Here is a 21,049-nt window from a genome sequence, read left to right on the forward strand (position 1 = left end):
CCCACAGGGAGGACGGAGTGACACCAGTGCCTGTTCTTGCTGCCTCTGCCCTTGGTGGTGTGGAGTGGGTGTTCGTCTTTGGTCATGGGGCCAAACATACCCAGCCCAGGAGTCAGAGCAGCTGAAGGAGGATCCAGGGGAAGACAGAGCAGGTGCTGCTCGTCAGGAGATGAGCCCACAGATAATTCGAGCTGCAAATTGGTTGCTGATTCACTTCCACCCTCAAAATTGCTCAAGAGTCTCTCTTGTGGCCAAACCCAACCAAAATATACAGGGAAGGGAATTCTGGGAAATGTAGTTCAGCCTAGTCACGTGGGCCTATCACAAAGCCAGCACAGCGCACTTGGAAATCATACTTAACACTCATATAGCACACATATAAATATATGCCAACTACTATTCTAAGCATTGTATGTATACTAACTCATTTTTTATAATGCTCCTAAGAAATAGCTATTATTATTAATATCCCCATTTTACAGAGGGAGAAACTGAGAACAGAGAGGTTAAGTAAGCTGCCTAAGGTCACACAGCAGGTAAGTGGCAGAGCTGGGTTTTAAACCCAGAAAGTCTGACTCCAGGGTTTGTTTGCTCCACTACTCCACTGTGCAAAGGCAGTGTTGCTCCCTGGCCAAACGGATACTTAAAAGTGGAACCTGGTGAGTTGTAGAGCTTTATTTGGGGAGTTGTTTATGTGATTGGTTGTGTTTTTATTTTGGACTCTCCCAATGGAGGTGGTTTGTTGAATTTTGGGGGGCTAAGGAATGTGTGTTTCAATAAATAGAGGGTCAAGGTGAAAGCAAACTGCTCAGAGAATCTGCATTTTGTCCTCTCTTGGTCCCTCTGCTTTAATCTTATGAGTGCAGGCCCTGCCACCAGAGGGGTGAGGTGGTTTCTCAGGAGGAGGGGCGGGCGCCACCTCTAGGCTCCTCCTGTCTCTCTGCAGGTTCTGGACTGCTGGGGACTGAGTCCCCTGAGCTGGGTGTAACCCCGGCAGGCCTCTGCATCCCCCGCCTCTCTCTTCACCTTATAAACCTGAGCTAAGAGACTTCTTTGGCCCCGGTGCTGTTCTCCTGGTGCAGAGGACAAAGCACTGGTGTCTCCATGTTTACGCACAGCCGGGTCTTCAATAGCGAACGTTCATCCTGTCGCAGCCACCAGGGCGGCACAGAAACGGCAAGCCGCCTCCCCAGCCGTTTGGCCTTGGAGTAAGTAGGCCATCGGAAGAAGCGAGGGTAGCGACCTTCTCTTCTAGCATTTGATAACCCCGGCCTCCTGCTCTGAAGCCCCGTCACCTGTGTCTGCAGAAGCCTGGTGCGCCCAAGGAGGAAGGGGAGGGTGGGGTCGCCCAGCCCCCTAGCCCTGCCCAGGAGCCAGGGACCAACGCTCTCCTCGGGGAACAGCCTTCCCATCTGCGCTCCTGGGTCCCACCTGGGGCTGCTGCGGCCAGTGCAGGATTTAACAGAGCAGCCTCCGGCCTGGCTTCCCTGCACTGATCCCCAAGCCTGAGTTCAGGGGAAGGTGCTGGAATGGATGTTGGGACTGGCCAGTTAGACCCCTGTCTGCTCGGCAGCTGGCCCCTGGGAGTCCCCACGGTGTGAGAAGGCAGGCTAGCATGTGGCTGCGGGGCCCGTTCCCAGTGATTCGCAAACTCAAGTGCACGTCGGAATCCCCTGGAGGGCTTAGTCCCGCAGACCCCGCACCCAGAGCACCCGAGGCCCGAGAATGTGCATTTCTTACAAGTTCCCAGCTGCTTGCAGCTACCTCTGCGAGGAGGACCCCACTTGGAGAACCACTGCTGTGCAGAACGCCGCCTTCTCCTCTGAGGCATGACACCGTTCCAAGACTGACTGCTGAACTGTTGCTGCCCGCCCAGCCTGGGAGCAGCCTGGAGGCCGTCCTTTCCTGCCCCCTCCCAGCACAGAGTTGGGCAGCATCAGCAAAAGCCGCCAGGGAGGCCCCAGCCCTCTGCTTAGCTGATGGTCCACACAAAGCGTCCTCTGTGGTGCAGACTTGCTGACAAGCACCACCCTGTGTTTTGGGGATGAACCAAATCTTCATAACATTAGACCCGTGGATTCCTGGCTCTGAAAACTGAGGCGAAAACTCCCCCTGCTTTCCCAGCCAACCCACCCTGGCCACCCTCTGCAAGCAGGCGGAACGGGAGGCCCAGAAATGGAGCCAGGCCGGCAGGAGGTCTGAGAGCTGCTTCCTGTGTCAGCTGATACCAAGACCCCGTGCAGCTAAATCACGAACAGATACTCCACAGCTGCCTAGCCTCTTCCCCTTTGGCCTTAAAGAGCCTGTGCCCCGACCTAGCGCTCAGAACCGGAGACACGGGCCGGGGCTGGCGGTGGGGAGCGGCTCAGGCCAGCCCAGGTGTGTCAGCTTTACAGACAACCGTGGAGCTACAGGGCAGCCCCACTTGACTTGACTCTCCTTCTCCGAGCTTCCATGGACGCCCCATGGTTTCTCCCTCCTTGGCTTTCAGGTAGAGTCACAAGTTTCCTGTTCTCTCTCCCTTTACCCATCACTGTGAACTTCAGGTGAAGCGAGAGGGATTTGCGCATACACAGAGCTACTGCCGACCTCCTTGGTGTTTAAACCCGGACTGTCTGGTCCACGGGTCTTAACCTGGTCCCTGAGCCCAAATATGGACTACAGGGTGGGTAGGTCACAGGTGTCATCTGTAACGTGCCCCCAAATGGCACTGGAGGATTCAGAAAGATGGTGCCTCCTAATTAAAGTTTCCACAGGCAACACTTGCCCAAGTGGAAACACCTCAACTGCCCCTGTTCTCAGCCTCTAGCAAAGAAAGAGAACATTCCTCACTGGGGTTCTTTCTGTTGAGTGTTTTTGCACGGTGCCCAGCCAGCAGACAGCTATTTGACATTCGCAGTCAATGGAATAAATCATGGAGTTGTGCTGGTTACCAAAAGCTAGTAATTTATTTCACTAGCTTTCAAATGAATACAAGAAGTTCGGAAAACTGCATGGATATGAGTAAATTCTAAACTCAAGCACAAAGGGGTGCAGCTAAACTCAAGCACAAAGGGGTGCAGGAGTTTTCTTTCTTTCTTTGGTTATGCTGGGTCTTAGTTGCGGCTCCCTGGCTCCTTCGTTGTGTCATGTGAACTCTTAGCTGCAGCATGCATGTAGGATCTAGTTCCCTGACCAGGGATTGAACCCAGGCCCCCTGCATTGGGAGCGTGGAGTCTTATCCATGTGCCACCAGGGAAGTCCCAGGAGTTTTATTTATATAAAATTTGTTTCTCTCTGCTACTGCTAATAAATATTAAATAAATATTTGTTAAAAACTGATTTGAAGGGGATGCAAAATGATAGCTTGCTTGCCACAGATCTCAATCTGACCCTGTGTAAATGTTACCGAATTAAGTCCTAGGGACCTAGCTCAGGCCCTAGGCTGGCTGAGGCTCTGTGCCGGAGGGGGAAGCTTCTTTTTCTGTTCAGGTTCAAGTAGACAAATAACCGAGATGGAGACAGCGCAAACTTTATTCAGTGACCAAAGAATGGAGAAGCGGGAACTAAGTTCACAGGTTAACTTCTCACCCACCTGGCGAGAGGGATTTAATATTAGAGTAAAGACAAAGGGAGGACGAGTGAGGCTGATGGCGGGGAGGCGTGTGCATTAGTCTACTGGGGAAGGGGCAGGGCTTCTTCTGAGGGAGTGGGTGCCACCCTCTTTTCATCCTTTTTGGTCCTTCCTGTCGGGTCACGGTCGCGGATAGGTGTGTCATTTTATATGCTGATGTAGTACAATCAGAGTATAATGAGACTAAAGCATCTGTTGGAGGTAAGATTCGTCGCCATCTTGGTCCCAGCTGGTTCCATCTGGCTTTTGTTTGTTTGCAGCTTCCTTTCTAATCTCTGGACGCTTTAACTTAAAGATTTATGTTAACTCTGCTAAAGGTGCCGGTTGGAGGGTTGTGAGCAAAGACCTAGAGCAGCTCTGGCAACATCAGCTCTATGAAAACGTGTGCCTGTCCAGTTTTCTGGGTGAGTAGTCATAGCTTTCATTGCATTACTAAAAGCACCACCAACTGGAAAAGGACAGGAACCAATGGCTTAGATAAAGCTCTCAAGCCACTCCCGACCTCTCCTCCCTCCCCTCCTTCCCTCTGCCCAGCTGTCTCCATTCCTGGCTTTCCATGTGGATCTGATGAGGGACTAGAATGGAACCACGTGTTTCACGAGTCGCCACCCACCTGTGGATGATTAAAGTAAGCTGGAGGGGTTTTTTGAACCAAGTGAAATAATAAATATAAAAATACTTTACAAAATCATACAGAAGGAAGGAGTTGAAGAGGTAGGGGGTTGCCAGTATTGTAAGTGTTAGTGTAATGACTGATTCCCCATCTCCTGACCGACCTATCCACGGGCTGTTTACTTAATGTTGTAAGTGCTGAAGGGTACTGATAATCACAGCTAAGGTGTGCTGGTAGCTTCCTGTCCCACTGATTTCCCACACCAACCCTATGAGGCAAGCAGTGTTACCCCCACTTTACAGATGAAGAAACCGAGGCCTAAGAGAGTTTAGGTAACTTGTCCTAGTTACAGGAGAAGGGTTTGAACTGAGGCCTTCTCGCTTTGGCCCCTGGGTCTTAACCGCTGTTGAGCAGCTGCTCCGTACCAGGAGCTGCGCTAACGGTGCTATGAGTATTAACCTGCTGAGTCAGTACAACAAATCTGTGAAATGAGTGGTATTATTATTCCCATTTTACAAAAGCCCAAACTGAGCTGAAGATTACCTAGCCCTGACCACAAGATCACAGAGCTAATAAATACTGGAGCTGAGATCTACCCCAATCTCACTCCAGAGTTCATACCCTTAACCCTTGTGCTGAAATGCTAGGCTTTCAAAAGCTGCTTAAATCAGCCTCCAAATAACTATGGGGGTGGTGGGGTGCCTTCATTAAAGGCGATTTCTCTTAGAGGAGGATCTGAACTATTTTCTTAAGATTCAAAAACTCAGCAGAGAATAATTTCACATTCTCACACTTCAACGACCACACTTTGGTTTCAACAGATGTTCACGGTACACCTACTGTGTGAAAGCACTGGGCGCAGGGCGTAAGGGCTGCAAAGTTGAAGAAGGGTCCTCGCCCGCTGGGAGTCCCCGTCTAGACTAACAGACCCATCCATGTAAATGTCACAGAAAGCAGACTGATGAGACGGCCTGACAGCTGCTAAGGAGGCTGGGGAGCATTCTGTGGCTTTTGCTGACTGTTGAGTTCCCTGTTCAGGAGGGGTGGGCAGGTGTCCCAGGCATCAGGGTTTTAAGAAGTACCTGCAGGCAGGGGAGACATGCAGGGCTGAGATACTACTCGGCCCACTAGCTCCTCTGCTGGTTCCAAGCGGTAAGAAAAAGGAGGATTTGGTCTCCACATCCACCTGGTCACATGCCCCAGGCAGCTCCTTGTTTCTTCTGCCCGATTTCCTTGTCCATGCCTTCCCTGCCCAACGCAGGGACACATCTCAGGGTTGTGGGTTTCTGCAGGGTCACACAGGAACAGACCCATCTCTCAACACTTCCGGACTTGTGTTGGGGGCATGGAGCTCTTGAGGCGCCTGCCTGTCCATTTCCCAAATGATGATTAACTGTAACTGACAACCCTGCATTACATAAGAGGATTATGAAACTCTGTAACAGGGAGGTAGGTGATCTGTGTGTATAAATAGACGAAGACCTCATTATTGTGCTTCTTTAAGACTCAGAGACATCTAGTGGCAGAAAATTGTATCTGCAGCCCTAGCGGATCCTCTCCAAATAAGTGACTTGAAAAAGTTCTAATTTGTGAGACTTTTGTACGTACTCAAATTGGGAGACTTTAGGTTAAATTACTTTGAAAGAGAAGGAATGTACAGGTTTTCCATTTGTAGAAGTACAGTATGTTTTTAAACTTGAAGTATAGTTGATTTACAATATTTCAGATGTACATCAAAGTGATTCAAATATATGTATATATATATACATATATATATATATTTCAGATTCTTTTCCATTATGGGTTATTACAAGATATGGAGTAGAGTTCCTTGTGCTATACAGTAGGTCCTTATTGTTTATCTACTTTATATATAGTAGTGTGTATCTGTTAATCCCAAATTCCTAATTTATCCCTCCCCACCCCTTTCCCCTTTGATAACCGTAAGTTTGTTTTCTATGTCTGTGAGTCTGTTTCTGTTTTGTAAATAAGTCCATTTGTATCATTTTTTAGACTCCACATGTAAGTTGTATCATATGATATTTGTCTTTCTCTGTCTGACTTACTTCACTTAGTATGATAAACTCTACGCCCATCTGTGTTGCTGCAAATGGCATTATTTCATTCTTTTTATGGCTGAGTAATATTCCATTGTGTATATATATATATATATATATATATATATATATATATATATATGTACCACATCTTCTTTATCCACTCATCTGTTGATGGACATTTAGGTTGCTTCCATGTCTTGGCTATTGTAAATAGTGCTGCCATGAACATTGGGGTTCACGTATCTTTTCGAATTAGAGTTTTCATCTTTTCTGTATATATGCCTGGGAGTGGGATTGCTGGGTCATTTGATAACTCTATTTTTAGATTTTTAAGGAACCTCCATACTGTTCTCCATACTGGCTGTACCAATTTACATTCCCACCAACAGTGTAGGAGGGTTCCCTTTTCTCCACAACCTCTCCAGCATTTATTATTTTTAGACTTTTTCATGACGGCCATTCTGATTGGTGTGAGATGATACCTCCGTGTAGTTTTGATTTGCATTTCTCTCATCATTAGCAGTGTTGAGCATCTTTAGTATGGTATTGTATTTAATAAAAAGTACCGTAAGTCTGCTTTAAGCCTGTTCTCCCCAAAGTTTTAGATGCACCCGACTGTATAAAGTCTGTGAAAGAGAAAATTAGACAATAAAAAAAATGACTCTGTTAACAGCCTCTACATATTCACCTGTCATGATGCTGAACTTTTTTGATATAATTAGGTTTTGTACCAAATTCACAATTATCACTATCAAATTGGTCTTATAGGTGAGCATGCATAGATTAAATAACTACTAAACCAAATATTTAGGAGGATGTATAAGGAGAAAGCTTCCCCACAATCAGACTAGAAAGTACCTTTCCTAGACTCGGGGGCAGTAGAGCTGCTGGGGGAACAATTTAAGGGTGGGTATTGGTGGGTCCCAAAGAGTGAGGCCCTGTAGCCTGGACCACAAGCTGGGACCCAGCAAGACTGTAAGATACATCATGCAAGCTCAGTGTGGGAGCAGCAGTGGGATGTGTGTCATGTTTCCCTGGCAAAGCCCTAGGGGAGTGGCCAAACCTAGAGAAGCAGTGGCTGTACATATGATGTGATGATGGGGCTCAGGCAGCCTCCCCTTTCTACACCCCAGAATATGACAGGAAGAGCAGAACAATACCTGCGTGCCTGTGGACAGCATAGAAGGAGGAGAAGGAAACACTGAAACTCTTGAATTGCTCTCTGAGAACAGAGGAGCAATGGGGTGTCCCAGGAGTGACATCCGATGACATCCCACCAGCCAGTGCCTTGACACCAGGAAGGCTCCCCATTTCTTAGGCATGAAACTGGGGAAAAGTAGGTGCTGGAGTAAGTCCCATATTGAGTCACCTTAAGTGTTACTACCCCAGTGGAATGGAGCCTCTTTTCCCCTTTTCCTTTCTGCTCGCCACGCACAGAGCAGAAAGGAAAAGGGAAAAAGAGGAGTTAGCACGGAAGTGGAAGATATACAACACTGACGGCTTTGTTCAAACGTCCTCACCTTAAATACCTGCTTCTACCTCAGTCTACCACTTCCCTCTCTCTCCCTCTCTCAGCTCCCCCCAACCCATGCATATTCTAGCCATTCCTTCATTTGCCTGCTCCTTGTTATTCAAGGTACAGCCAGATTTTTTTCTTTTCTTTATTTATTTATTTGGCTGAGTTAGGTCTTAGTTGTGGAATGCGGGACCTTCACTGCGGCATGCAGGATCTTTCGTTGCGGAGCACAGGCTCTTCGTTGTGGTGCATGGGCTTCTCTCTAGTTGTGGCGTGCGGGCTCCAGAGCACGTGGGCTTAGTTGCCCTGTGGCATGGGGATCTTAGTTCCTCGACCAGCGATCAAACCCACGTCCCTTGAATTGGAAGGTGGATTCTTAACCACTGTACCAACAGGGAAGTCCCCAGCCAGATTTTTTTTTCTGATTATAAAAGTAATATGTATTCATATTTTAAAATACATAAAGGTGTAAAAAAGAAAGTAAAACTCATCTTAATTCCACCACACAGAGATGAACACTGTTAATGCTTTGATCTATATCCCCTTAGACGTCTTTTCTATGCATATCTGTATGTATATATTTAAGAAATGAACCTTACCATGCAAAGATATTTTATAGCCTATTCCCACTCCATAAATGCATAACTCTTTCCATGTCAATATAGTTGCATGTCATCATTTTTAATAGGTACATAGTATTGTAGAGTGCTTATAAATAAACCATAAGTCACTTTTTCGAGGGCCATGTAGGTGGTTTCTAATTTCTTGCAATTATGAACAATGTTGTGATAAACATCCTTGTGTTTTGGCGGTCTTTGGTTTGCTTGTCCAGTTCTTCCCCCAGGACAGTGGTTCTCAGAGTGTGTTCCATGGAGCCCGTGGAAATGCGTGAGGGGCTCCTGCAGGGGTGAGGTGAAGGCTGCAGGGCTTCAGCCCTTAATCTTCCTTCAACAATCATAGGTTCACGTCTCTCTGCTCCATTTGGGGAGAAGAAAGAGTTCCATCACTAAATGTAGCTGGAAATCCAGTGCTTTAGGACATAGTCAAGGAAGATTAAAACTGTTATGTCAGAGAGTATGCATGTTTAAAGATCTGATACTTACTGCCAAATGACTCCTGAAAGGGTATACTAATTTACATTCCTCCCAAAAGCATATGTGTGCCTGTGTTCCCCACACCAACACTTTGCCTTTACAGAGCTCTAAAGGCAAAATCATTTTTTAAATGTCTATTTCTTTGATTAGTCATTATATTGCTTTCTTATTGCTGCTGTAATAAATTACCACAAACTTGGTAGCTTAAAAGAACATAAATTTATTATGTTGAAACAGAAGAATCTATTTCTTTCTTCTAGAAGCCTCCTGCATTCCTTGGCTTGTGGCGCCTTCCTCCATCATTAGTCTAACTTTTGCTTCTCTCCTCACATCTCCTTCTCTGATTCTGACTCTCCTGCCTCCCTCTTTCACTTATAAGGACCCTTGTGATTACTTTGGGACCACCCAGATAACCCAGAATAATATCACATCTCAAAATCCCTAATCACTTCTGCAAAACCTCTTTTGCTGTCACAGGTTCTGGGGATTAGGACATGACATCTCTGGTGGGTCATTTTTCTACCTGTCACAGTAATGATATAGAGCATGTTTTATTTATTGACAATCTGTAGTTCTGTGACCTTTGCTCATTTTGCTATTAAGATATTTGTATTTTTCTAGTGGATTTGTAACACAAAAATTATATATTTTGGAATTATAGACGTGTTGCTTATTACGCATGTTGCAAATCTTTTTCTTCACATTTCTGGTTTTTAAACTTTCTTTAGGCCGTGTGTTAGTCTGCTTGAGTTGCCATAACAAAATAGAATAGTCTGGGTACCTTAAACAACAGAAATCTATTTTCTCACAGTTCTGGAAGTTAGAGCTCCAAGATCAAGGTGTCAGCACGGTCAGTTTCTGGAGAGAGCTTTCTTCCAAGCTCACCGATGGCTACCTTCTTGCTGTGTCCTCACACGGCACGGAGAGAACAAGCTCTCTGGTGTCTCTTCTTATAAGGTCATGAGGGCCTCACCCTCTTGACCTCATCTAACCCTAACTACCTTCCAAAGGTCCCATCTCCAAATACCATCACATTGAGGGTTAGGACTTATGGCTTTCATGGAGACACAAACATTCAGTCCGTAACAGGAAAAATTTGGATTTTCATGTGGTCTAATCTGTCAGTCATATTCTTGATGCCTTTTGTCTTCAGTGATATGTTAGCTTAGCAAGGCCTCTTTCACCAGAGATACATAAACATGTACATACACTTTCTTCTTAAACTTTTATATATTTGCCTTATTTTACATTCAAATTTTAATCATTCTGGAATATAATTTGGGGTAAATTCTGACTCTGTTTTCTTGCCAGTTAAAGTACTTTGTTTACCATTTTATTCTTCAAATAACAGCTTCAAAATAGTCTCTAAGGACATAAGCTTTTAACCAGACAGGAGTCCTGGATTTGCCATTATCTGAATACTGGCCTGTTGAAACCAGTTTTCCTCCTTCCCTTTCTCTGCTAGTTGTAGAAAATTACTTTTTGTCTTTCTGGAAAATCCATTCATTCAGTAAAAGGCCAACAACTAAAGCCAACTTTTTTTTTTAAAGGAAACAATGAGTTTCCTTAATATTTCAGGCTTGAACAGCATTCTGTGTATAGCAATTTACCATCAACCCATATGAATGTGTACTTAGAGCTTTCACATTCCTTTGAATCCTAAAGTTATTTGGTTTTCAAAACCAATGGAAAAACACTATCCGTGCAAGAAAACTATTTAGATATTTGAACTTTAAAAACCTTGGGCTTTATCTGTTGGGGCCACTTAGTGTTCTGCACAAGCCAGCATGAAATGTTTGTGCCTGGGAATGAAGGGTAGGGGTAAAGCTTCAAACCGCAGAAAGGCGAGTTCTAAATCTTATGACACAGGCTCAGTAATTTATAACTACACACAATGCTGGTACATTATACATTAATAATCCTAATTCTAAAATAACATAACACAGTATATCATAGTACAATAACAGGTATAAAGTGATTTTAATGATTAAATAGTCAATTGGATTAAAATTCCCATTTAATCCAATGCCTTTCTTAAGCTCCTACTATGTGTCTTGGCCCTGTGTTTCCAGGCAGTAAAAAGTGCATGACGACAAAACAAACATTTGTGATGCAAATAATTTTGAGATGGAATACATATTTGTTGAGTTAATACATAAATTTATGTGTTGTATATATGGTGTGATATTACAGGATACATTATAACTAATACCGTGAAAGTAATTTTTCTATTTCACAGTCAGACCTTGAAAATGAGTAGTTTCCAATCCACAAATGTGTTGAATTTCAAAGGTCTGTTTCTAAATCAGTGGTTCAAAACTCAGAAATTATGTCACTATAAAAATAAGATTCTACGTAGTGGTGAGAACCAGCCTAACTATAGATTTTTTGTTTGATTGAAATTACACACATTTTCTATGAGAGGTAGTTGAAATTATATACATTTGTTACAAGGGATACTTTTCAGATATGATACTAGTGATTAAAAGAGGAAAGCAATAGAACTTAATAAGACATGGTCTGTTTATCTAGAATGATAGTCCTTAAGGAAGTTGAAAGTTTAGTACAAAGAGAATGACTTTTGTGGAAATTCCAGAAAGTTTCAGAGACCTTTTCAAGGGGTTAGAGGTTGATGGCGTGGGTCTGAATTATGTCACAATTGTTCTTCTCCTCGTTTTTAATACAATGTGTTGTTCCACTGTTCATGCTTATCAGCCATATTTACTGCTCTGTTTTAATTAATAAATGGGACGCTGAGAAGCCAGGAGCAGTGAGTTAATGAAGGAGAGGGCACAGAATTTGCGAGATCACCCCTCGGGGGAAGAAAGGAGATGGTAGAGAAAAGAGTCAGTGGCCTCTGTGAATTGGCCCCAAGGCCATTGTGGGGAATCCTGCTGAAGATGCATAAAGTTCCTCAAATAATAACGATGGTCTCTGCTGCACAGCTTTCCTCACCTAACTAGTGGTTCTCGTACTGAAAGTTGCCACAATTAGGACTGAGACTATTGCTCCCTCAGTGGAGGGGAGATTTACATAACTTGGGGGAGAATTTGGGGATTGGTGATAATTAAAGAAACAAAAACAACAAAGTCAATTATTAATTCAAGAAAAAACAAAAAAAACAAGTAGGGAAGGAGAAGTGATTATAGTACACTACACGGCTCAGCTGTCAGTAAGATTTTTACAATCATAAAAGATAAACACTTATACCAGTTAGCAATTTGTTGCCTTTGGCCCCAGATTCAAACTCCATTTCTTGACCTGTGAAAGTTGATCTGGATCCTCAGTTCCTCCTTTGCGCTGACGTGGTGTTAAAAGCTTCGTCAGTAGAGGGCACCGGAGGGAAACTGCAGGAGGAAGAGGCTTCTCTTCCCAGGTACCGGTGTTTTCTGTTTTCCTCCTTGCTCCAACTGTTTGGTTGCCAGCTGTGGATGGGTTGGGGAAGACATTCAGTGGCATTCACCTATATTAACAAATTTTTGCAGCACTCCAATGAGTAGATTCCCACTGAATCATGCCAGCACCCCAGTGGTTGGCTTCTCAGCCCTGGCCTGACAGCCCTTCAGAGAGGCTTCTTCTGCTTGCTAGTCCTGGCCATGCTTTTCTACCCACCTGCACCCTGGAGCAGTGTCTCCTGCTTGTCCAGTAAGTGTTGACCAGCTCTGGCCTGGAGCAACTCAGTGTACTTCTCTGCCATCTGAGCCTCAGGAAGGGATGTTTCTTCCTTGAGTAGCTTTGTTCATCTCTAGGGTATATTCCAGAGTTCTCTTTCTTCCATAGATGATCCTATATTGCAGTTAATAATTCTTATGTTAAATTTTCCCTCTACAAATCACTGTGCAGTTTCTGACTCCTGATTGGACCTTGATTAATTCAACACTAAATACTTAACTAACAAAAATTATTTACCTGTTTTGGGAAGATGGGGAGTTAGAAAGAGAGAGAGAGTGTGTGTGTGTGTGTGTGTGTGTGTGTGTGTGTGTGTGTGTATGAGAGAGAGAGAGGAAAAGAGAAAGAGAGAGAGAAGGTAGCTAAATCCTTATCTTCCATAGTAGGACGTTGATAACTAAAATATAAAATTGAAAAATATATAGAATACAGTATAAGATTGTTATTTGGAGATTTGAAAGGGGTTGTATTAGGAAATGGAGTGTGAGGTATCTGCCATTTTTGTAACAAACCTTGTATTTGACTCTTTATGATCATAGATAACTTTGATAAGAAATAAAATGATAAACAGAAAATCACTGAGGTTGAAACAAATAAACAAAAAGAGAAGGAAGAAGAGAAAGTTACAAAGTTTGTGGAATATCAAAAGATGTGTCATTGGGATAGTTTGTTTTTCATTAATCGCATAATACATGATCAAACTAACAGTAAAGGTAGTAGATCAATCACTTATAAACTTGGAGAAAGGTTAAAAGATAAAAGTAGTAAAATCATCAATATCCACAATAATTAGTTAAAGGAGACACATAACAAAAAGATGTAAAATATGATGCCAAAAACATTAAATGTGGGGTGTGGGAGTGAAAATGCAGGGCTGTTAAAAGGCATTCAAACTTAAGAGAGCAGCAACTTAAAATAATTACATATATATAAACTTCATGGTAACCACAAAACAAAAATCTATAAGAGACCCAAACATAAAACTAAAGATAGTTATCAACTCACAAAGGAAGAGAGCAAAAGAAAAAGAAAGAAACAAAAAAGAACTATAAAACAACCCAAGAACAATTCACAAAATGGTAATAAGTACATATCTATCGATAATTACTTTAAATGTAAATGGACTAAATGCTCCAATCAAAAGATATATAGTGGAGAATTCTCTGGCAGTCCAGTGGTTAGGACTCCGTGCTTCCACTGCAGGGGGCACGGGTCTGATCCCCGGTTGAGGAACTAAGATCCCTCATGCTGCGTGGCACAACCTAAAAAAAATTTTTTAATTAAAGAAAAAAGATATATAGTGGATGAATGGATACAAAAACAAGATATATACTGCCTACATGAGACTCAGTTCAGATCTAAAGACACACAGACTGAGTGAGGGGATGGGAAAAGGTATTCCATTGCAAATGGAAATCAAAAGAAAGCCAGGGTATCAATATTTATATCAGACAAAATAGACTTTAAAATAAAGACTTACAAGAGACAAAGAAGGCTATTACATAATGATCAAGGGATCAATTCAAGAAAAAGATATAACAATTGTAAATATATTTGCACCCAACATAGGAACACCTAAATACATAAAGCAAATATTAATAGACATAAAGGGAGACATTGACAGTAACACAATACTAGTAGGGGATGTTAACACCCCACTTACATCAATAGATCATCCAGACAGAAAATCAGTTAGGAAACACTGGCCTTAAGTGGCACATTAGAACAAATGACTTAATAGATACATATAGAACACTCCATCCAAAAGCAGCAGAATACACATTCTTCTCAAGTACACGTGGAACATTCTCCAGGATGGATCACAGGCTAGGCAACAGAACAAGTCTCAGTAAATTTAAGATTGAAATCATATCAACCATCTTTTCTGACCACAACCCTATGGGACTAGAAATCAACTATAAGAAAAGAACTGCAGAAAACAAAACACATGAGGGCTAAACAATATGCTACTAAACAACTAATGGGTCACTGAAGAAATCAAAGAGGAAATCATAAAACACCTGGAAACAAATGATAATGAAAACATAATGATCCAAGATCTATGGGATGTGGCAAAAGCAGTTTGAAGAGGGAAATTTACAGTGATACAAGCCTACCTCAGGAAACAAGAGAAATCTCAAACAAAAAACCTAACCTTACACCTAAAGCAAATAGAGAAGAAAGATCAAAACCCAAAGTTAGTAGAAGGAAAGAAATCATAAAGATCATAGCAAAAATAAATGAATAGAGGCTAAAAATCTATAGAAAAGATCAATGAAACTAAGAGCTTGTTCTTTGAAAAGATTAAAAAAATTGATAAACCTTTAGCCAGACTCATCAAGAAGAACAAAGAGAGGGTGCAAATAAATAAAATCAGAAATGAAAAAGAAGTTACAACTAACACTAGAGAAATACAAAGGCTCATAAGAGACCTCTATGAACAATTATATGGCAATAACATGGATAACCTAGAAGAAATGGACAATTTCTTAGAAACGTACAATCTCCGAAGAAATAGAAAATATAAACAGACAAGTTACCAGTAATTAAATTGAATCAGAAACAAATAAACTCCCAACAAACAAAAGTCCAGGACCAGATGGCTTCACAGGTGAATTCTACCAAACATTTAAAGAAAAGTTAACACCTATCCTTCTCAAACTATTCCAAAAAATTGCAGAGGAAGAAATGCTTTTGAACACATTCTATAAGGTCAGCATCACCTTGATACCAAAACTAGGCAAAATATGACAAAAAATACAGGCCAATATCACTGATGAACATAGATTCAAAAGTCCTCAACAAAATATTGGGAAACCAAATCCAACAATACATTAAAAGGATCATACACCATGATCAAGTGGGATTTATCCCAGGGATGCAAGGATGGTTCAATATTCACAAATCAATCAACGTGATACAACACATTAACAAACTGAAGAACAAAAATCATATGATCATCTCAATAAATGCAGAAAAAGCTTTTGACAAAATTCAACATTCATTCATGATAAAAACTCTCAACAAAGTGGGTACAGAGGAACCATACCTCAGCCTTATAAAGGTCACATACAACAGGCCCACAGCTAACATCATACTCAATGGTGAAAAGCTGAAAGCTTTCCTCTAAGATCAGGAAGAAGACAAGGATGCCCACTCTTGTCACGTTTATTCAACATAGTTTTGAAAGTCCTAGCCACAGCAGTCAGTACTAGGGATGTAATGTACAACATGATAAACATAGTTAACACTGATGTATGTTTTATATTAAAGTCATTAAAGGGACTTCCCTGGTGGCACAGTGGTTAAGAATCTGCCTGCCCACGGAGGGGGCACGGGTTCAAGCCCTGGTCCGGGAAGATTCCACATGTCATGGAGCAACTAAGCCCGTGTGCCACAACTACTGAAGCCTGCGTGCCTAGAGCCCATGCTCCACAACAAGAGAAGCCACCACAATGAGAAGCTCATGCACCACAATGAAGAGTAGCCCCCGCTTGCCGCAACTAGAGAAAGCCCGCGTGCAGCAACGAAGACCCTACACAGCCAAAATAAATAAAAAAAGAAAAAAAAGTCATTAAAAGAGTAAATCCTACGAGTTCTCATCACGAGGAAAATGTTTTCTATTTCTTTAATTTTGTATCTCTATGAGATGATGGATGTTCACTAAAGTTATTTTGGTAACCATTTCATGATGTATGGAAGTCAAATCATTATGCTGTACAACTTAAAGTTATACAGTGCTGTATGCCAGTTATATCTCAATAAAACTGGATTAAAAAAAGGAGCACTCCATTTGCTGCCCTCTGAGCCTTCCTCTACTGGCTCCCTAAGGATTACCCCTCACAGCCAGAGAAACAACAGCTTAAATCGATTTTCATTGGTAATAAATGGGCACAAAAGGAAATGCCTCTTTTTTCCCTGTTGGCACACATGTACTTGGTCATTTGAAATACAGCATAGCTGTTAATGAATTAGCAAAATAATGAGGAGCCATGAATATCTGCTTTAGAAAGAAGTCTTAGAAAATCCATTATCTCCTGGGCAAGATGGGAAAAGTTAGAGGGGTGTTGCTCTGAATCTTGAATTGTAGCAGAGGTGAGACCAAGTAGGATGTGCAGTTTGGTGGTGATTTTGGTGCTACAGACAGAGTTAGATTGTTGCTTACATTGAAAGGGAATGTAGTACTAGTCGTTTTTACCTGCATCTATAATGAAATGAGAATAAAGACAAATAAATACAAATTATGTAATAAATACCCAAGAACATCTACAGTGGCAATATTCTAAACAAGTATGAAAAGGAACATGTGAATATAAAACTCTCCCTTGTCCCATGGTTTCCTTCTCTCTAATATGGGAATATAAACACTGTTGTGGGTTTTTTTTTAATTTTTATTTATTTATTTATTTATTTATGGCTGCGTTGGGTCTTTGTTGTGGTGCGTGGGCTTCTCATTGCGGTGGCTTCTCTTGTTGCGGAACACGGGCTCTAGGTGCGCGGGCTTCAGTAGCTGTGGCTCACAGGCTTTAGAGCGCAGGCTCAGTAGTTGTGGCACACAGGCTCAGTAGTTGTGGCTCGCATGCTCTAGAGCACAGGCTCAGTAGTTGTGGAGCACGGGCTTAGTTGCTCCACAGCAGGCTGGATCTTCCTGGACCAGGGATCGAACCCTTGTCCCCTGAATTGGCAGGTGGATTCTTAACCACTGCACCACCAGGGAAGTCCCAACACCGTTGTTTTTGTGAGAATTAATGATAATCTTTGGATAACATCACTAGCACAATGTCTGGCTTGCAGTAACATTAAATAACTGGTTATTACTGATAGTTGCAGGATTTTTCTCATTGTTTTAATTATTGTTTAAAAGCTGAGTTGCAACCTCAAATGGTTTCAGACCCAGGCCAGGAACATAAATGAGGCATGTGGGCCAGGTGGAGACTGTGGTACGTGGAGCGAGCGCATTTCTCCCAGGGGAGCAGCCCCCAGTCAGTTCCAGCCAGTCCCAGCCAGTCCCTGGTCAGAGAAAAATGCCGGACTCCTCATCATTCTCCTCATTCTTATTCTTTTTTCAGGAAAAGCTGGAAATCCAGATTTTTACGTGAAATCTCCTGATTTTATATATTGAGAATTAAGCAATTCATATCTTTGGAGAGGATCGGGCCCACAAGCCTTGCACGCTCTGCTTTAAAGAAACAAAAGTGTCCCCCAGCTAGAGAATGTCTGTGGGATCCTGAGGGAATCACTCTTTTTTAGCCTTTCCCCCAGTGTCCTCCAGTCACTCCACACATTGCTTTCTCTGGTGAGCCGGCCAACAGTTCTGTCAATGTTTCTGCAGCCTGGGGTGAGGCAGGTTACCCTGTGCAGGGCTCTCACCAGGGGTCCTCCCTGACCCTGTTGGCCCAGGATAATCAGAAAGACCTTATGTGAAGCCCTCTCCTCCCCATTTTGGGCCCTCTTCTCACCCTTCTCCCAGGACCCTCTAAGGGCATGGCTAAGACAGTTTTTCACACTGAACTGCTAATGAATTAACAGCTCCCCCTTCACAATGGGTGTCTAGCTTTTCAAAGAGAACACTCGAAAGGAAATAGATCTGGTTACTAATACAGGGATTTTAGGGTCCTTTGCACTTCAGAGGTGGGTCTTCCTTGGCTTTTCAGATCACACCAGGGGAGCAAAACCAAACTCTGTCTTTGTAGCAAGCTAGCTGAGCTCCAGCTTCTTCTGGGGCCTCGTTTAAAAGTCTTCAGGGATCCAGGAGAAGATGCTATTAGGTTTTCCCTGCTGTTGAATAGTCAGTTGACTTTTATTTAACGTCTGTTGTCAAGTCAAGAGCAGTTCAGTATCTACCAGGTATTGTTCAAAAAACACATCAAAAAAGGTACACTAATGCACAGAAGAGAGTGATCAGTATAGGTTGATGTAGAATGATCAGTTATTATTTCTAGGTTAAAAAAATTAGCAGTTTTTTGCTATAAGTTAATTTCATTGGCTTTCTCCATTCAGCCAAAGGATGTCCCCCGGCTTCTAAAAGCAGGCCTTGCAATTTAAGTGTGTGGTCACCAGGTGGTGGAAGTGGGCCATGTCCGTGGAATCTTACTGGTAGCTGGAGAAGCTGAGCTCACCTTGCCTCAAATCATCTTAAAACCACAGTGAGCTAGGACTTCCTTTCCTTTCAGCCATATTCAACCTGGAGTTCATCAAAAGATGTTTGCCTTTCTGGCAATTCCTGGCTATAAAGGTCTAGGTTTTAACCCAGAGTGCTCTTCCTGAAAAATTTCACCCTTCTGTTCACCTCAGAGAAAGTCAAGAGTTCAGAACCCTCCTTTTCCAATCAGCTCACCTTTGTCATCTAACACGTTCTATTTTCCTTTCCCCTCTTTGTACAGTAGAGGAGCCCCTCCCCTCTCCTTATATTCCTAGGAAGGACCACACGCTCTGCCTGGGGGCAAGCCTGGAGGCTTTATTGAGTTGTAGAGGCAGGCTGAAGGCTTGGAGGACCTGTCTAGGCAGGAGGGGGTGTTTCTTCTGCTTCCACTGCTGTTATCTGACAAGTTGATCAGTACCTCCATTTGGATACTTTTCTCAGCTGGGAACAGATGCATCAGGCAACTCAGACTTTTTACTGATCTGCACCATATATTGCTTAGGGGGTTACAAAGTAATTTTAGCAAGTAGGCAAATTTGCAAAGACAGAATTTACGCATAACAAGGATTAACTGTACAAATGCACCCAAAGATAGGATCTCGGCTCTCTGCACTTTTTTCTTTCCTCTTCCAATAAGAGCTCCTTTATTCTTACATTGTTAACTATCATCTCCAGACAGAGTACTTCAAAACATTCATTATAAAGCCTTTCTGGGGAATTTCCTGGTGGTCCAGTGGTTAGGACTCAGCACTTTCACTGCCATGGTCCCAGGTTCAATCCTTGGTTGGGGAACTAAGATCCCACAAGCTGCACAGTGTGGCCCAAAAAGAAAAAAAAAGCCTTTCTGTAGATGAGCAGTCCTCAAAGTATCGTTCCAAGGTCCTGGCGGGGGAGGGGGGTAAATCCTAAAGATAATCCCTTTGGCAACTGCATATCTGCGTGAATCTAGATTTTCTTTGTATACTTCAACTAAAACAGTTTGTCCTAACAAATCGAATGTAAAAGCGGATCTGAGAATACAGCTGTCTTCTCTTAACCAGACATTAAAGAGATTAGCAAAAGTGTAAAACGATCACTGAGGTTTTTTTGTTTTGGAAAATACAGTAATATTATTTATGTTAATTTGTAACTGGTTTGCTGTTACTTTTAAACAAATTACTAAAAATTTTATATGTCTTTGTTCTAATTTCTAATACAATAAACATTGGTAGATAAAACCCACTTAATCAAAAGTTCGTTGGCTCCGCAATAATTTTTAAGAGTATAAAACAGTCCTGTGACCAAAAGTTTGAGAACCAGCATGCTAGGCCTGTAATCACTTTTTCAATAGCGTTCCTGATATTTGTACTTGGACATCCCTTCAGCACCTTAACGCAACTTGACTAACAGTATATTCACCAGCCCTGCTCACCCTTAAGCCATTCCTTCTCCTGACATCTCAGTTTCTGGCATCGTCTTTCCCTCAGCCACCTCTAACGTTTCCCCTCTGTGCATCCCCTACAATTTTACTCAGGGGAAAAAAACTCAAGAACCTCTGCAGAATCCATGTCTTCCTTTCCATCCCCGCTCTATCCACCTCTCATCTCCCGTCTCCAGTCTCCATCATCCTGTCTCTGCAGTCACCAAACTACTGTGTGCTCTGCTAGCAAGCCAGTCATCACCCCATATGGCCACGCCACCTCCCTGCTCAAACACCAGCAATAGAGCCCATTACCTTCCGGATCAAGTGCAGGGTTTTAGTCCTCCATGTTTGAATGTGAGTGAAGGTTTCTAGCAGTGTCCCACTGTTCCTTTAATCAGACTTTCATTCTTCCCTTGAGGAGAGTAGGATTGGTGGTGAGGATGTAGGGTACAGGTGGGAGGTAGGTTGCTTCACTCCATATGCCAAATCGTCTGCATCCCTGCTGTAGTTCTTCCAGGACAGACCTTTACAGGTGTAACAAGTATGACTATTTTCCACTCACAAACTTATATAAGCACATGATTCACCCTCCCCTCTTCCTCCTCCCTAGGATTAGTTCTAAATCTCAGGGCTTATGCAATAGCCTGATATTGGTGGGGAAGGGCTAACTCTTCTTGGTTTTGGTCTGGCCTATGCTGACCTCCGTTGTGATGTGAGGCAATAGGCTTGCAGGGGGGGGGAGCATGGGGAGTTCCCACAATAGTTTCTAGTCCTGACTCACTGGAGAGGCCCTTCCACAGCCTTTGCTTCCAGAAAGGTCCCAGTGGTAGCCAAACGCACATAGATTGCTCCTCTCCCAGTAGCAAGTTACTGATAATTGATAATAACGAAAGTTTATTGCACTCTTATTATGGGACAGTCTCCATACTGGAGGCTTTTA

The 21,049-nt window shown here is 42.8% G+C and overlaps 1 long non-coding RNA gene across 1 annotated transcript; it reads right to left on the minus strand.

The window, feature by feature from the left end:
* Positions 1 to 8,714: 8,714 nt before the first annotated feature.
* On the minus strand, positions 8,715 to 20,632 carry LOC309835342. Its single transcript, XR_014297985.1, has 4 exons — positions 20,422 to 20,632; positions 12,509 to 12,682; positions 12,158 to 12,321; positions 8,715 to 8,777 (listed from the first exon to the last, which is right to left on the minus strand). It is a non-coding gene; the product is annotated as an uncharacterized lncRNA (long non-coding RNA).
* Between the last annotated feature and the right edge of the window lie 417 nt (positions 20,633 to 21,049).

Source organism: Grampus griseus (assembly GCF_964374135.1).
Source record: "Grampus griseus genome assembly, chromosome: 17".
Lineage (NCBI taxonomy): Eukaryota > Metazoa > Chordata > Mammalia > Artiodactyla > Delphinidae > Grampus > Grampus griseus.